A 16,073-nucleotide genomic window follows, 5' to 3' on the forward strand; every position below is an offset into this window, starting at 1 on the left:
AGCCCCTGCTAATGGCCTGGGAAAGCAGTGGAAGGTGGCCCAAGTGCTTGGGCTTCTGCACCCAAATGGAAGAAGCTCCTGGCTTCTGATCAGCCCAGCTCTGGCTGCTGCAGTCATTTGGGGAGTGAACCAGCAGATGGAAGACCTCTCTCTGTCTCTACCTCTCTCTCTCTGTAACTCTGTCGTCTCAAATAAATAAACTCTTAAAAAAAAAAAATCGTGTGAGTGTGTGTAGAATCTGAATTCTTCAGCAAAGCATTGTTAATGTGGTTTAACAGCTAGGACTCAGGCCAGACTACCACACACAGCTAGGTAAATAGCAGACTTAGGTAGCTTTGAAATGATTGCAAACGCATAGTTTGCTGTGTGAGTGACATACCTTTTGCTGTGGCAAGAGTTGGGAGTACTCACCCTCCCCAGGACAGTGTGACTTCACAGCTTCTGGAACACCACGTGTAGGAACGTGGCAGGAACAGTCTCTCCCAATGGGAATGATACGTTACCGCTTCTCAGGTCCTCTATGTGAGCTGCTGACCACACCTACTGGAGTTCAAAATGCATGTAAATGCAAGAGTTTGGCACACGCAGGGCTCAGGTGGTGTCAGCCCACACCCTGTCACCTGCTTTTCCAAGCACCACTGGGCTCGGAGTTAATCTCCTAAACCTTGCTAGCAACACACCCATCCAAAAGCGTCAGGGGACCCGGTGAATCTCTGAGTTGGATGACACATCTCCTGAGAACAATTCATGAAAGATACACCTCTTTCCTTAATGCGACTTTATCTTCCACAAAGGCCTCCTTCTGTCCTAACTGAGCTATTACTCATTGGCATGTACTCGCTATGTGATTATCTATCGAATATATGCCCCATAAGCTCTGTGATTAGTCTCCCGTCTTTTTTTTTTTTTAATAAGGTTTATTTATTTGAGAAGCAGAGTTACAGACAGAGAGGAGGAGAGACAGAGAAAGAGATCTTCAGTCCACATCTTTGCCCGTGCTTCAATCATGCCTGTCAAGAAGGCGCCATAAAATCACAGAGGACTGGGGTGGGCATTTACCCTACTGGTTAAGGTGCTGATAAAGACAGCCACAACCCTCATCAGAGTGCCTGGGTTTGAGATGAGGCTCTGCTGTGATCCCAGCTCCTGCTAATGTTCAGTCAAGGAGACAGCAGGTGATGGCTTAAGTATTCGGGTCTTGGTCACCACATGGGAGACCCAAGTCTTGGAGCATTTGTGGAATGAGCCAGCAGATGGAAGCAACCGGGGCAGAATCCAGCACCCCTAACCGACTAGAACCCGAGGTACTGGTGCCACAGGCAGAGGTTTAACCTAGTGAGCTGTGCCGCTGGCCATGTGTGTTATTCTTACACAGTATAAGATATACATATTTTGGTCTCGGTCCAAGTTCCTGCCATAAAGCTCCTAAAACATCTGTACTCTTCACAGGGATAAGTGTCTCTGTAGCTACTGAGATGACTGGGGACTCCCAGACAACCTCCCAATGGGAGCTGTTGCTCATAAAGAGAACCAAGCTGGTAGTGACAGGTTTGGGAATTTTAGCCCATGCCCCAACGGCAAGCAGGCAAGAGGGGCTAAGGGTTTCCTTGATCACCAAAGACAACGATTTGATCTGGAACACCTGGGTAGTGGCACTTCCACAGAAACCCAAAAGGACAAGTTTTGCAGAGTTTTGAGGGTGCAGAACATGTGGTGGTGGTGGGAGGGTGATGAGACCAGATAGGGCACAGAGATTCCACACTTCCCTCTATGTACCTTGCCCTATGTGTTTCTTACAGTTGGCTGTTCTGGAGTTGAACCTGCAAATGCGTCATGGTAAATGAAGCACTTTATTGTGTTCTGTGAGCCACTCAAGCAAATAGCCAAACCAAAGAAGGGAGTTATGGGACCCTCTAATTTTTTAAAAAAGATTTATTTAATAATTTGAAAGTCAGAGTTACACAGAGAGAGAAGGAGAGGCAGAGAGAGAGAGGTCTTCCATCTGCTGGTTCACTCCCCAATTGGTCACAATGGTTGGAGCTGTGCTGATCCGAAGCCAGGAGACAGGAGCCCCTTCCAGGTCTCCCATGCAGGTGCGGGGGCCCAAGCACTTGGGCCATCTTCCACTGCTTTCCCAGGCCATAGCAGAGAGCTGGACTGGAAGTGGAGCAGCCGGTACTGAAACTGGTGTCCATATGGGACACCTGCACTGCAGGTGGCAACTTTACCTGCTGTGCCACAGTGCTGGCCCCCCAGGGCCCTCTGATTTGTAGCTGATCAAACAGAAGCATAAAAACAACCTGGATATGTTGTTAATTATTGTCTTTGGGACTGGGCTCTTGTGGAATTTGACAGTACCTCCAGGTAAAAAAATGTTAGTTTTCAGTTAAATTCTAAATGTCTGCCAGAAAAGGAGAATTTCTTAGTGTATAGCAGGGGGTGGAGCTCCAGAATTTTGGGGACTACAAGTGTGATGAAAGCACTGAACAGGGAAAATGTCTTGGTTTTCCCTATGCCATAAAGGACAGGATTTATAGATGAAAGAATTCCAACCACAGGCTGAGCCAACATAGCACACTGTAGGGTGTCCGTGGTTTCCACAGGTGACCCTGGGGCTGCCTGGGAGCTGCACTCACTGTCACTGGCCAGCATCTGCAGAGAGGATACAGTGTATCACATACAGATCCCTATGTGGGGAAGGGTCAAGCCTTAAAATTCAAACTAGGGACTCAATTCAGCCCTTACCACACTTGCACAACCAGAAAGTTGAAACATCCACCCATCTTAGCTCGGGTACCATCTGTGCACCAAAAGTAAGAACAGCTGTCTTTACATGGTAGAGAAATGGCTTTTGCTTTCTCCTTTTAGCTTCCCTGGTTTTATAAGTTGTTATAAGGAACACAAGGTCACTGTTGTAATTAGGAGTGAAGCCACTGTAAAAGACAAAAAAAAAAAATCCCATGACTTGAGTCCAGCTCACCTGGCTGACCCATTTTCCAGGCTCCTTGTAACAAACAGAATATTTCCAGCCACTCCATTTTAAGAGAGATCTGTCAGGGGCTGCTGCTGTAGCACAGCGGATTAAAGTCCGGGTCTACAACGCTGGCATCCAGTTAAGTTACCAGTTCAAACCCCAGCTGATCCACTTCAGATCCAGCTCTCTGCTATGGCCTGGGAAAGCAGCAGAAGATGGCCCAAGTCCTTGGGCTCCTGCACCTGTGTGGAAGAATCAGAAGAAGTTCCTGGCTCCTGGCTTGGGATCAGCATAGCTCCGACCATTGTGGCCAGCTGGGAAGTGAACCAGCGGATGGGAGACCTCTCTCCCTCCCTCCCTCCCTCCCTCCCTCTCTCTCTCTCTCTGCCTCTATATAACTCTGCCTTTCAACTAAATAAATGAATCTTTAACTAGAGAGAAAGATCTGTCAGAGAGCATGGCCTGCTGATGACCCTGGCACAAATTCCTGAATAGCAATGCCTCACGGATGGTTAACACGGTTAGCCACGACATTGGGCTTTTTAGTAGATGCATCCCAACTTTATCCTTTTCTGGAAAACTAATCGTTGCTGGCTAAATTCACGAATGGCTGCCTCCACCCTTCATAATAATCTGTTATTCAGCAGGAGTGTGCTTTTATAGCAAATGAAAAGTTCTAGTCTTCCACGAGTATCTTCAAACGTTATTGGGGTGTTTTGTTTTTAGCAGTGATATGCTTTCTCCAAGCAGAAGTTGGTTCTGTGAGCACAGACCTGAAGCAAAGAGGATCCAAGGCATACCAAACCCAGGCTCTGGGGAATGTCAGATGGCACTCCCTCAGTGGCACTATGGCACATGGCTCTCTGAGGGTTGCCACTCCTGATGGATAGAATTACTCCACCTGCGACTGCACTAGACTGGTTCATTGAAAACAAGCCAACCCCAAATAATGCCTCATCTTCCATGACTGTCATCTTCTGTGCTGTAAACACCTCTCACAGTGCCTGTTTCAGGCTACCCACAGAATTCAACAAGGGCTTGCAAAATCCTGAATATTTGTCAGTTCCCATGAACCTGTATCAGTGACTACAGCACAACTCATGGATTCTCTCACATGTGCTCCTTGCAAAACACAACCTGCCATTCCCTCTTTATGTGTTCAGACTCTTGGGTCCTAACACAGTCATGGCATCTCAGGCTACAGCTTTCTTTGGGGAGTTTTCCTTTCTTGATAATATATCTAGATGGCAGTGTAGGGTTACTATTATGAGTGAAAGTAAATTGTAAGTATATCATTGTAAAAATTAAGAGAGGGGATAGGAGAGGAAGGAGGAGGAAGGGTGGGTCATTGGAGGGAGGGAGGGTAGGGAGGGAAGTATCACTATGTTCCTAGTTCTGTATACATGAAATACATAAAATTTGTGTACGTTAAATAAATAAAAAAATAGAATAAAGGTTCTCCAAGGCTCCAATTATAAAACAATTTCAAAGAAAAGGAACTGCTGGTTGCCCTGGTTTGATCAGAACACATTGTATACGTGTGTTCAAATGTTCTACTGTAGCCCATATATATGTGTGGTGGACACAACAAATGATCATGACAGTTGATACAAAAAGTTACCATAGTGGAAGTCCATGTGAAACACAGAGGAAGTACACAGAAGCCCTAAAAAGCGAGAACAAGCCCAGTGTCCAACAGCAGGTGAATAACTCAATGATCGGTGTTCCATTCAGACCAAAATAAACTATTGAACCACACAGCAACATAGAGAAACTTCAATTGTTAACACAAAGCAAAGGAAGCTAGAGACAAGAGAGCAGCTATTGTTTGATCCTGTCTCTAGAAAATTCTGGGAAACACCAGTCTAATCTATAGTGAGAGAAGGCAGGTCAGGGATTGCTGAGGGCTGGGATAGAGGTGGAGTGATTAACTGGAAAGGGCAGGACAGAACTTTCTGAGTAAGGGGAGTTCTCTAAACATTGATTATGGTGGGGAATATGCACCTGTATACGTGGGAAAACTCACTGACCCATACAGTGCAAGGAGCACATTCCACCGTGAGTAAATTGTATCTTTTTAAGGCTGATTTTTGAAATAATCCCTGGTAAAGAAGAGGGGTGACTGATGGCCCCCGAGGTTGTTAGGGAAGTTTAGACCATGGAGGGGATGAACTAACTGGGCTGTGAATGAGGACAAGAGAAGAGAGACGCAAATGCGAAATGGATTGGAGACCTCTGCAGACAAAGAACACAACGTGCAGAAAGGACCCGCAGGTTGCCATGGGAAGCACTGGGAAAGGACCGTGGGCTCTACATGGAGTGAATAGGGAGAAATCCAGAGCCAGTGTGTGGCCAAGGTAAGCCAAGCCCTCTCTCTGAGCCTTGGTTCTCTCTTCCATAAGACTGAAGGGTTGGAAAATAAGCAGACAGAGGCACTGGACTGAATAATCTCCAAGACAATATTTTCAAACAGATGGGCCACAGACTAATTTTTATTTCTTGATTTTATTTGAAAAGCAGAAAGGAGAGTCAGTCAGGGACAGAGACAGAGAGAGACTGAGATCTCCCATTTGCTTGGGGCTGGGCCAGGCCAAAGCCAGGAGCCTAGATCTCAATCCCAGTTCCCCATGCCCATGGCCAGGACCCAAGTACTTGAACCATTACCTGCCGCCTGCCAGGGTGCGCATTAACAGGAAGCTAGAATGGAAAACAGAGGCAAGACTCAAACCCAGGCCCTTCAGTATGGGCTGGGGGCATCCTCATGACTGTGGCCAAGTGCCCACAATGATCTAACTGAGCTGAGGTTGAAGCCAGGAACTCAATCCAGATCCCCCACGTGGGTGGCAGGAACCAATTACTTGAGCCATCACGTGCTGCCTCCCAGGGTGTGCACTTGTAGGAAACTGGAGCCAGGAGCTCGAGGCAAGTATTGAACCCAGGTACTCTAATGTGGGATATGAGTGTTCCAGCCGCTAGGCCAAAAACACCTGCTCTGCTTGGTCAGTCTTATACTAACCACTTATGTATACCTGTCACATCCACTGCCTTCTAGAGGCCTCTTAAGCAATTACAATTTGTTTTCTAGCACTTAGGAAATTGTTTTGGCTATAGTATGCATTCAGTGCACATTTGTAGAATTTAATATAATTTAGAAATAGCAGTTTGCAACAGTTCCTACTTTTTTAGATTTATTTATTTGAAAGTCAGAGTTACACAGAGAGAAAGGGAGGCAGAGAGAGAGAGAGAGAGAGAGAGAGAGAGGTCTTCCATCCACTGGTTCACTCCCCCATTGTCCACAATGGCAGGAGCTGTGCCTATCTGAAGCCAGGAGCCAGGAGTTTCCTCCAGGTCTCCCATGCGGGTGCAGGGGCCCAAGAACCTGGGCCATCTTCTACTGCTTTCCCAGGCCACAGTAGAGCGCTGGATTGGAAGTGGAGCAGCCAGGACTCGAACCGGTGCCTATATGGGATGCCGGCACTGCAGATGGTGGCTTTACCCACTGCGCCACAACACCAGCCCCACAGTTCCTCCTTTTAAAAAGTTTTCAGTGCATGGAGGCAGGGGCAAGGAAAATAAATTATAATAATTACATATTATATCTGTTTTCAGGAGAAACAATGATAACAGGAAAGCAGTTGTAAGAACACTAACTGAGCTACGGCATCCTTTTGTCTGCATCTTTCAGAGCCAGCCCCTGTGGGCTTGAAATGGACATGACTGGCTTTTCCTATTGGATAATCCTCTCTCCTTTCAAGCCCGTGCTGCTTCCAGTGCTCTCTGCATGGCTGGCTCCCGTGCAGCGCTCAGATCTCAGCTCAGCCTCAGTTGAATCTGAATCGCCTGAGCGGAGACTGACATGAGGACTCAGGAGCAGACTTCTGGTAGCAGAGGTGCGGACACACGGCGGAGCAGAGACCTATCGGCTGGCTATGGCTGTCATTGTTGGCGGACTGCAGCCATGAATTTCAGCAGCAGTAAAGAAGGCTCTTTAAAACATAAGCATAGGGGCCAGAGCTGTGGGCGTAGCAGGTAAAGCTGCTGCCTACAGTGCGAGCATCCCATGTGGGCATCGGTTCAAGTCCCAACTCCTCACTTTTGAGCCAGTTCTCTGCTTTGGCCTGGGAAAGCAGTAGAAGATGGTGCAAATCCTTGGGCCTCTGCACCCAACGTGGGAGACCCGGAAGAAGCTCCTGGCTCCTGGCTTCAGATTGGCAGAGCTCCCACAGTTGTTGCCAACTGGGGAGTGAACTATCAGATGGATAGACCTCTCTCTCTGTCTTTACCTCTCCTTCCTTCTCTGTGTAACTCTTTCAAATAAATGAATGAATCTTTAAAAAAAAAAAAAAACATATGAGTCAGTTCCCTCGCATCACCAGAGATGATCAGTGGCATTTTTTTTAGTGTCATCATGAACTTACAGATTTGAACAATATCTGAAGTATCTGAATATTTTCAGTGATTATCCTTATTAATTATCAAATTTCTTCATCTTTCTTCAGTGAAAGTATAATTCACATTCGTTCCAAGTTCCTTTGATACCACCTAGTAGTCTTTTTTTTTTTAAAGATTTATTTATTTAAAAGGCAGAGTTTACAGAGAGAGAGGAAGACAGAGAGAGAGATCGTCCATCCGCTGGTTCACTCCCCAAATGGCCACAATGGCTGGAGCTGGGCCAGTCTGAAGCCAGGAGCCAGGTGCTTCTTTCATGTCTCCCACATGGTCCAAGAACTTGGACCATCTTCTGCTTTCCCAGGCCATAGCAGAGAGCTGGATTGGAAGTGGAGCAGCCAGGACTTGAACCGGCACCCACATGGCTTTACTATGCCACAACACCAGCCCCTTGGGAGGTTTTCAAGCAGCAAAATCTCACTGATAGTAAAATATGTATTTTAATTTGTATTTATTTTCCTTTTATTTGAAAGACAGAGAGACAGAGAAAAAAGACAGACAGACTGATAGTTATCTTTCCTCTATTGGTTCACTTCCCAGATGTCCACAACAGCCACAGCTGGGCCAGGCTGATCCCAAGACCTGGAACTAAATCCGGTCTCCCAAGTGGGTGATGGGGACCCAAGTACATGGTGGGGCGTAACTGGAAACTGGAACCAGAAGTGGAGTAGCCAAAACTCAAACCAGACACTCCAATATGGGGTACAGGAGCCCCAAGCAGTGACTCATCTGCACCAAACATCCAGCCCCAAAATTTGTATTTTAAATATAAAATGCAGCATGTGTTCACATTAATCATCTAAACCAAAGTCTAAATCTCCAGAGTTCTTATTTAAATCTTCATTTTCTTTCACTAAAACTCCTTTCTCCTACTCCCAAAATTCTGATTTTGATAAAAATAAATGTAATAAGAATATGATCCTTCGTTTGTTTTATCTCAATCCACACATATAAAGTTCTCCAAATAATAGTACTAATAATAATACATCTGTCACAGACTGGGTTCACCAGAAGACGACACTGAAACAGAGTTTGGGGTACAGCAGAGAAACAAAAAGAACAGGAAGAGTTAGGTAGAAGCCAGATCAATGTGATATGACACAACCAGACTCCCCAGAACCTGGACCAGTCCAGCAGGGAATTCTGGAATGAACGATGCCCTTCACAGATGTCACACTGACCAGAATTTACAGTCCTGTCCTACTTGGTCACCAGATATGGACTGCACCAGGAAGAGCATGACCCCAGGCAACATGGCGTCCAGTCCCAGGAACCAGAAGACTTCCCTACGGAGAATCTGGGACACACTCCTGGTCTACCATGGTCTCCAACCATGTGGTTATTGAGAACAGTCCAGGATGATTTTTACAATTCTTTCTGTTTTTAGGGCCTATCCCTCTAGTGATCTGCAACTGAATTACTATATATATATATATATATATATCTTAAAGATTTATTTATTTCTTGAAAGTCAGAGTTACTGAGAGAGAGAGGGGGAGAGACAGTGAGAGAGAGAGATTTTCCATCCACTAGCTCACACTCCCCAAATGGTTATAACTGCTAGGGTGGGGCCAAGCTGAAGCCAGGAGCCAGGAGCTTTATCTGGGTCTCCCATTTGGGCAGTAGGGACGCACACACTTGGGCCATCCCCCCACAGCTTTTCCCAGGCCATTAGCAGAAAGCTGGATCCAAAGTGGAGCAGCTGGGATGAGAACCGGCAGCCATATGGGATGCTGGTGTTGTAGGCGATGGCTTAACGCACTACACCACGTGCTGGACACTCAAATTACTATATTTTAGAGATATTCAAAAAGGTTTCTTCCTCCCTAGTCATGCTGTTAATTGTATCTTTTGTAAGTTCATCTGTTTGTATTTTAATTCTACTTTTAAGTAGGAGTTTTTAAATGTTTACATGGACTCAAAACCAAAGTATAAATAGAACTTATAGAAGAAATCTAGCATTTCTCTCTGTACCCACAATTCTCTGTATACCTAAAGGTAATAATGGATTGGGGCCGGCGCTGTGGAGTAGTGGGTAAAGCTGCCACCTGCAGTGCTGGTGTTAGGGTCGAGAAAGCATCCACTGCCCCATGAATGACTCTAAGAGACCTCTCATGCAATTAGCAAGGGGTTTATTAAACCAGCATGCTGGGGCTCTCTGAACACGAAGGAACAGAGCTGCGCTGAGAAGTCAAAGGTCAGAGTTTTTATAGGGTTTTCAGAGACATTCCCCATGGTACAATTTAGCAAATCACCTCACACCGTGGGGAAATCATTAGCAAATTAACTCACATAGCAGGAAACTCATTAGCAAATCAACTCACAACGCGGGAAACTCAAAACACGTGTGGGGGATTCAAAGGCTATCTCAGTAGCGGGAATGACAGGTGAGGCAAGGGTTACACAGCTTTGGCCCCTCATCCTCACACAGGTGAAAGATAAGGTACCGAAACTATACAAACCCCGCCCCACGGGGTTTCAGCTTTGAAAGGAGGTTTAGGCCTGCAATTTTAATTATTTCACTGGCATCCCATATGGGTGCCAGTTCCAATCCCGGCTGTTCCTCTTCCTATACAGCTCTCTGTGATGACCTGGGAAAATAGCAAAAGATGGCCCATGTCCTTGGGCCCCTGCACCCATGTGGGAGACCCAGATGGAGTTCCTGGTTCTTGCTTCAGCCTGGCTCAGTCCCAGCTGTTGTAGTCAATTGGCGAGTGAGCCAGTAGATGAAAGATTCTCTCTCTCTCTCTCTCTCTCTGTAACTCTGCCTTTGAAATAAATAATCTTTTTTTGAAAACCTTTTTAATAATTCAATGGTATATCCTTCTATTTTACTGCTAATTTTAAATGCCTTCTCTAAGAAATTCTAAACAAACAATTGAGTTGAGTTATAAGAGTTAATTTATTAAGCTTGCATTTACAGCTTACAGAAGCTTTTGTGGGCTCTCAGTACATTGTTCAAATTGCTTCCAGAGGGAAACATGGAGCGAAGTCTCTGTGGACATGTTCTCGAGTGAGAAACTCCAGAACACACATGTGTAGCCTCTGAAGATTACACGGACTGAGGCAAAGTGCACTTTCTTGCTTCCAAGTTATCCCATGGGCCCTAGGTGGCGTGATACTGCAGTGTGTCTTCTGAAAAATGAAGTGTCATGGGTTCACTATTGCCTCTTTCCAACAGTTACTTGTCTCCACTCCAATAGCTAAATTAAATTAATAAGAATCTGTAATTTATGTCCACAGTGTAGCATGCACAATTTGGAAAGTGGTTGCTAGGTGCTGTTGGGAACACAAAAGGCCAGGCCTGATGCTTGCTTCTAGTGTACTGGGGCGGGGGGAGCCATTTCAGTGATCTTCAAGCTGATTTTTGTTGTTGTTGTAAACAGTCCTACCCGCTGTCAAATTCCTGTTTTCTAGGAAGATTCCTCGGGTGAAGAGGTTGAACCAGGGTTTGTGAACAGTTCAAGTGCCCCTGCTTCCCTGTCTTCAGATGCGTTTGGAAACACTGACTTGGGGTGTCAGGAGGGCACTCTGGATCTGGAACAAGTGTCAGCACTTCCACCCAGGGTGACAGCAGAAGGCAGAGCGCCGTGGGTCTGTCCAACAGTGCAGCAGTGCTGTGAACAGAGCCTAGGAGACACAAGCTAAACACGCTGTTAGAGTGGCGGAGTTCCACGTAGCAGCCGCTGCTTTCCCTCTGAGGTTTTTAACTGGTGTCCCCGGAGAGCCTCCTTGAAAATGAAGCTGCTCCAAAGAGATCCACAAAGGATGCCTTTTTAAATATGAATTCAGTAAATAATTTTTATTTAATATTTTCCTTCTAAAATTTCCTTCTAAAATTCCATAATTCAGAAGTACCCTTAAGAAAAGTCAAGGGGCCGGTGCTGTGTCTCACTTGGTTAATCCTCTGCCTGCAGTGCCGGCATCCTATATGGGTGCCAGGTTCTAGTCCTGGCTGCTCCTCTTCCAGTCCAGCTCTCTGCTGTGGCCCGGGAGGGCAGTGGAGGATGGCCTAAGTGCTTGGACCCTGCACCTGCATGGGAGACCAGGAATAAGCTCCTGGCTCCTGGCTTCGGATAGGTGCAGCTCCAGCTGTCGCAGCCATGTGGAGAGTGAACCAACAGAAGGAAGACCTTTCTCTCTATCTCTCCCTCTCACTGTCTGTAACTCTACCTGTCAAATAAATAAATAAAATATTTTAAAAAGTCAAAATGCATTTCTTTCTCTTTTTAAAAAAGATTTGTTTTATTTATTTGAAGGGCAGAGTTACAGAGAGATAAGGAGAGAGAGAGAAAGAGAGAGAGAGAGAGAGAGATATTTTCCATCTGTTAATCCACTCCCCAGATGGCCACAACTGTGGGGCGGGGCTGGGGTGGGGGTGGGTGTTGGGCCAAGCCAAAGCTGGAGCCAGGAGCTTCTTCTGGGTCTCCCATGTGGATGAAAAGGAGCCAAGCACTTGGGCCATCTTCCACTGCTCTCCCAGGCACATTTTCAGGGAGCTGAATTGGAAGTGGAGCAGCCAGGACTTGAACCAGCACCCGAACAGGATGCCGCCGTTGCAGGCAGTGGCTTAACTCAAGGTGCTACAACATGGCCCCTTCTTTTCTTTTCTTCCTTCCTTCTCCTTTTTTTTTTTCATGGTATTAACCCTTTATAAAGGATAAAGGTGCAAAGATCTGTCACTGTAAACCTTTGGATCTGTGAGTAGGCAGGTGTTGTTTTGACATTTTTAAAGGTCATCAAATGAAATTATAAAGCAAATTTGCATGATCTTATAAGCTTCCAGAAACAAAAGACACAGATGATAATATGATATGCAATCAAATGATTTACCAAAATTCTTAATTAGAGTGCCTTAGTGAAGTTATTGGAAATTAACAATAAAATGGAAAGACAAACCATAAAATTTAAAAGCAAGTTACCTTGTTTATATAGCCATGGAGAGAACTGTGGGGACAGAGAGGGACAGATTTGTTTTTCTTTAAGATTTATCTATTATTTATTATTATAAACAATTAATTATTATTATCTCCACCCACATGAGAGACCCCAAGGCTCCTGGCTCCTGGCTTCAGATTGGCGTAGATCCAGCCATTGAAGCCACTTGGGAGTGAACCAGCAAATGGAACCTCTCTCTGTGTCTCTAGTGTTCTCTCTATAACTGTTTCATATAAGTAAAATAAACAAGATTCATTTTATTTATTTAAAAGTCAGAGTTACACAGAGAGAGGAGAGGCAGAGAGAGAGAGAGAGAGAGAGAGAGGTCTTCTATCCAATGGTTCACTCCCCAATTGGCCACAACGGCAGGAGCTAAGCCTATCTGAAGCCAGGAGCCAGAAGCTTCTTCCAGGTCTCCCACTCGGATACAGCATACCAAGCACTTGGGTCATCTTCCACTGCTTTCCCAGGTGCATTATCAGGGAGTTGGATTGGAAGTGGAGCAACCGGGACTAGAACCAGAGCCCATATGGGATGCTGGCTCTGCAGGTGGCAGTTTTACCTGCTATGCCACAGCGCTGACCCCAAGCATTCAAATTTGACCCTCTGTGATGTTGATGAGTTCAGGAAGTTACAGCGAAAGCATGTGACAGAACGAGAGCATGAAGAAAAACAGGTTTTGGATCTGACATGGCTGCATGGGGACAACTCTGTATCGGTGACAGTGGAGGGGCCACCTCCCAAAGATCCTGGCGTTGTGTGGGTACCACTTGCTGGAGCTGCAGGATGCTCTGCTGGCAGAGGTGACCAGCTGGGGTCCCAATTCCCCAGGCTCCTGTCTGATTACCTAGGGGACCAGCACGATAGGTACTGATTGACTCCATAGGGAAGAGACACTGTAGCATTGCTGGAGCCTCACCATAGTACCCAGCAGGGCAGGGGACTCCACCCTCTCCTCCTGGTGGCAGAGCAACCCCACCTCTAGGCATTATGGCACCCACATCTGGGATGAGACCATCCGTGGTCCACCAGTTCTCCCTGCTCAAGGAACACCACAATGCATGCCCCCTCCATGGGTGAGACCTCCTCCCCGGGAATCAGAGGCCCACCTCCCCCAGGGTTGTACCCACCAAGACCCTAGGACACTGCCAATCTATCTCAATCACTTCCCTGCAGTGTGTCTTGTGGAATTGTGCAGTGTGTGTTTTTATCGTCTCTTTCTGCATTAACAATAGTCAATAATAAGTGGGTAGAACAATTAAACTGCTTGAGGGGGCTAAATATAAAGTTAAAATACAGATAAGGGAACTTGCAAAGAGGTTGCATTGACAGAAGACAGCAGAGGGAAGCATCATTGTAAATGGCTTTGAAATAGAATCATCTGATTGCACTACTATCTTACAATAGCTCCTTGGGATCAATGGATGACTCACCTTGTACTTGGCCAGGGGTCCACAAACCATGCCCTTCAGACTAAACCCAGACCCTGTATAGATTTAGGACTTTGAAAAATAGTACCCTCCTTACTGTTTCCACTTCTTCAGCTAATTTTTTTTTTCTAATTCAATGAGCTTAACTTTCCGGTTAGCTGACTGAGATATTGGATATATATGCTTGGGATCTGCAGTGAGCTTCAGTGTTGGCATAAGAATGGTTTTTACCCTTTGCAATGTAGGGCAAAAATCAAAGGAAGAACTTAGGGTTTCATGGCGCATGAAAATTTCATAAGACAATCAAATCTCAGTGACTTTCCAATTTAATTGCTACATTAGCATGCTCGCTTATTTGCATATTCTCTGTGTCTGCTTCTGTGCTACAAGAGTAGAGTTGCATTATTGTAACAGAGACTGCATAGGGTATAAAACCTAAGACACGGGGTGGTATTTGACCCAGAGGTTGACGCTGGTTAAACATCTATGTCCCACATTGGAGTTCCTGGGTTTGATTCCCAACTCTGGTTCCTACCAATGCAGACCCCGAGCGGCAATAGTGATGAATCCAGAAGTTGGGTCCTTGTCATACGTATGGAGACTGGATTGAGTTTTGGGCTCCTGGCTTACAGGCATTTGTGGGGCAGAGTAGTAAGTGGGAACTCACTTACTCGTGCATTTTCTATCACTAGGTCTCTTAATTAATCATTTTTATTTTATGTTAAAGATTTATTCATTTATTTGAAAGTCAGAGTTACACAAAGAGAGAGGAGAGGCAGAGACAGAGAGGTCTTCTATCCACTGGTTCACGCTCCAACTGGCTGCAACAGCAGGAGCTGGGCCTATCTAAAGCTAGGAGCCAGGAGCCAGGAGCTTCTTCTGGGTCCCCCATGCGGGTGCAGGGGCCCAAGGACTTGGGCCATCTTCTACTGCTTTCCCAGGCCACAGCAGAGAGCTGGGTTGGAAGAGGAGCAGCTGGGACTAGAACCGGCGCCCATATGGCATGCCGGCACTGTAAGCAGCAGCTTTACCCACTACACCACAACGCCGCCCCCTCTCTCTCTCTCTTTCTCTTTGTAACTCTGCCTTTCAAATAAATGAACATTTTTTTAAAAAAAGAAAGAACATTTTTTAAAAAGAAAAACCATTGTGGATTTATAAAAAAAAACTGAGCTTGAGTTATACTACTGAGAATACCAAAATATTCCCTCCAATCTCTGCTCCTGGTGACCCCTCCTAGTGCCATTTGACATGAGTATGACCCGCATGTTACAGTTAATGAGCCAATATCGATGCATTGTTGTTAAGTGAAGTCCACGGTTTCTTCAGATTTCCTTAGTCTTCTCCACGTATCTGTTTCCTGTCCCTGGCTCTCAGCCAGGTCTCCCTGTCACCTTGGTCTCCCTGGCTCCCAAGGCTCCTGCTGGCCGGGAGAATCTCTCCAACTTTCCTTGTCTGTGCTGGTCTTGACAACTTTCAGGAGTACTGTAGGTCAGGTATTTGGGGGAAAATACTCAATCTGAATTTGCCTGATGTTGGTGATCACAATGAGGCTTTGGTCATGGGCTTGGGAGAGGTACTGGGTCGCAGTCATCACACCATGTCAATGGTACTGACCCCCAGAGTAAACTGTAACTGCTGCCGTTGACCCATAACACCTGGCTGGCATAGTGTTTGCCAGGTTTCTCGGCAATAAAGTTGTTCTCTTCCCCTTCCTTTCCCATGTTGTGTTATATGGAAGTGCAGCCTGCACTTAGAGAGTGAGGAGGTATGTGCTCCTCCTTGGGGTGCAGTATCTACACATACCATTTTGATTGTTTTTAAGATTTAGTTAGTTATTTTTGAAAGGCAGAGTAACAGAGAGAGAAAGAGAGAGGGGGAGAGAGAGAGAGAGAGAGATCTCCCATCTGCTGGTTCACTTTCCATATGGCTACAACATCAAGGGCTGGGCTAGGCAGATGCCAGGAGCCTGGAACTCCATCCAGGTCTCCCATGTGCATAGCAGGGGCCTAAGCACTTGGGTCATCTTCTGCTGCTTTTCCGAGTACATCAGCAGGAAGCTAGTTCAAAGCAGAGTAGCCAGGGCTCACACTGGCCCTCCAACATGGGATGCTTGCATGGGATCAGTGGCTTAACCCACTACACCACAGCACAAGCCTATACATGAATTATTTTGAATTCTTCACAGGAGGTTTGTCTCTTCTCCCCCATTTGTTAATTCATCCATGTATTTGCATCAGCTTGAAATCGTGGACACTTATTTTGTTCTTTGGGTTATAATC

At 45.9% G+C, this 16,073-nt stretch overlaps 1 pseudogene; it reads left to right on the forward strand.

Annotated features, from left to right (window-relative positions):
- The first annotated feature begins 12,890 nt into the window (after positions 1-12,890).
- LOC127487608 (small nuclear ribonucleoprotein-associated protein N pseudogene) lies at positions 12,891-13,502 on the forward strand (annotated as a pseudogene).
- The last annotated feature ends 2,571 nt before the right edge of the window (positions 13,503-16,073 follow it).

The sequence above is a fragment of the Oryctolagus cuniculus genome, chromosome 1 (genome assembly GCF_964237555.1).
Source record: "Oryctolagus cuniculus chromosome 1, mOryCun1.1, whole genome shotgun sequence".
NCBI classification, from domain to species: domain Eukaryota; kingdom Metazoa; phylum Chordata; class Mammalia; order Lagomorpha; family Leporidae; genus Oryctolagus; species Oryctolagus cuniculus.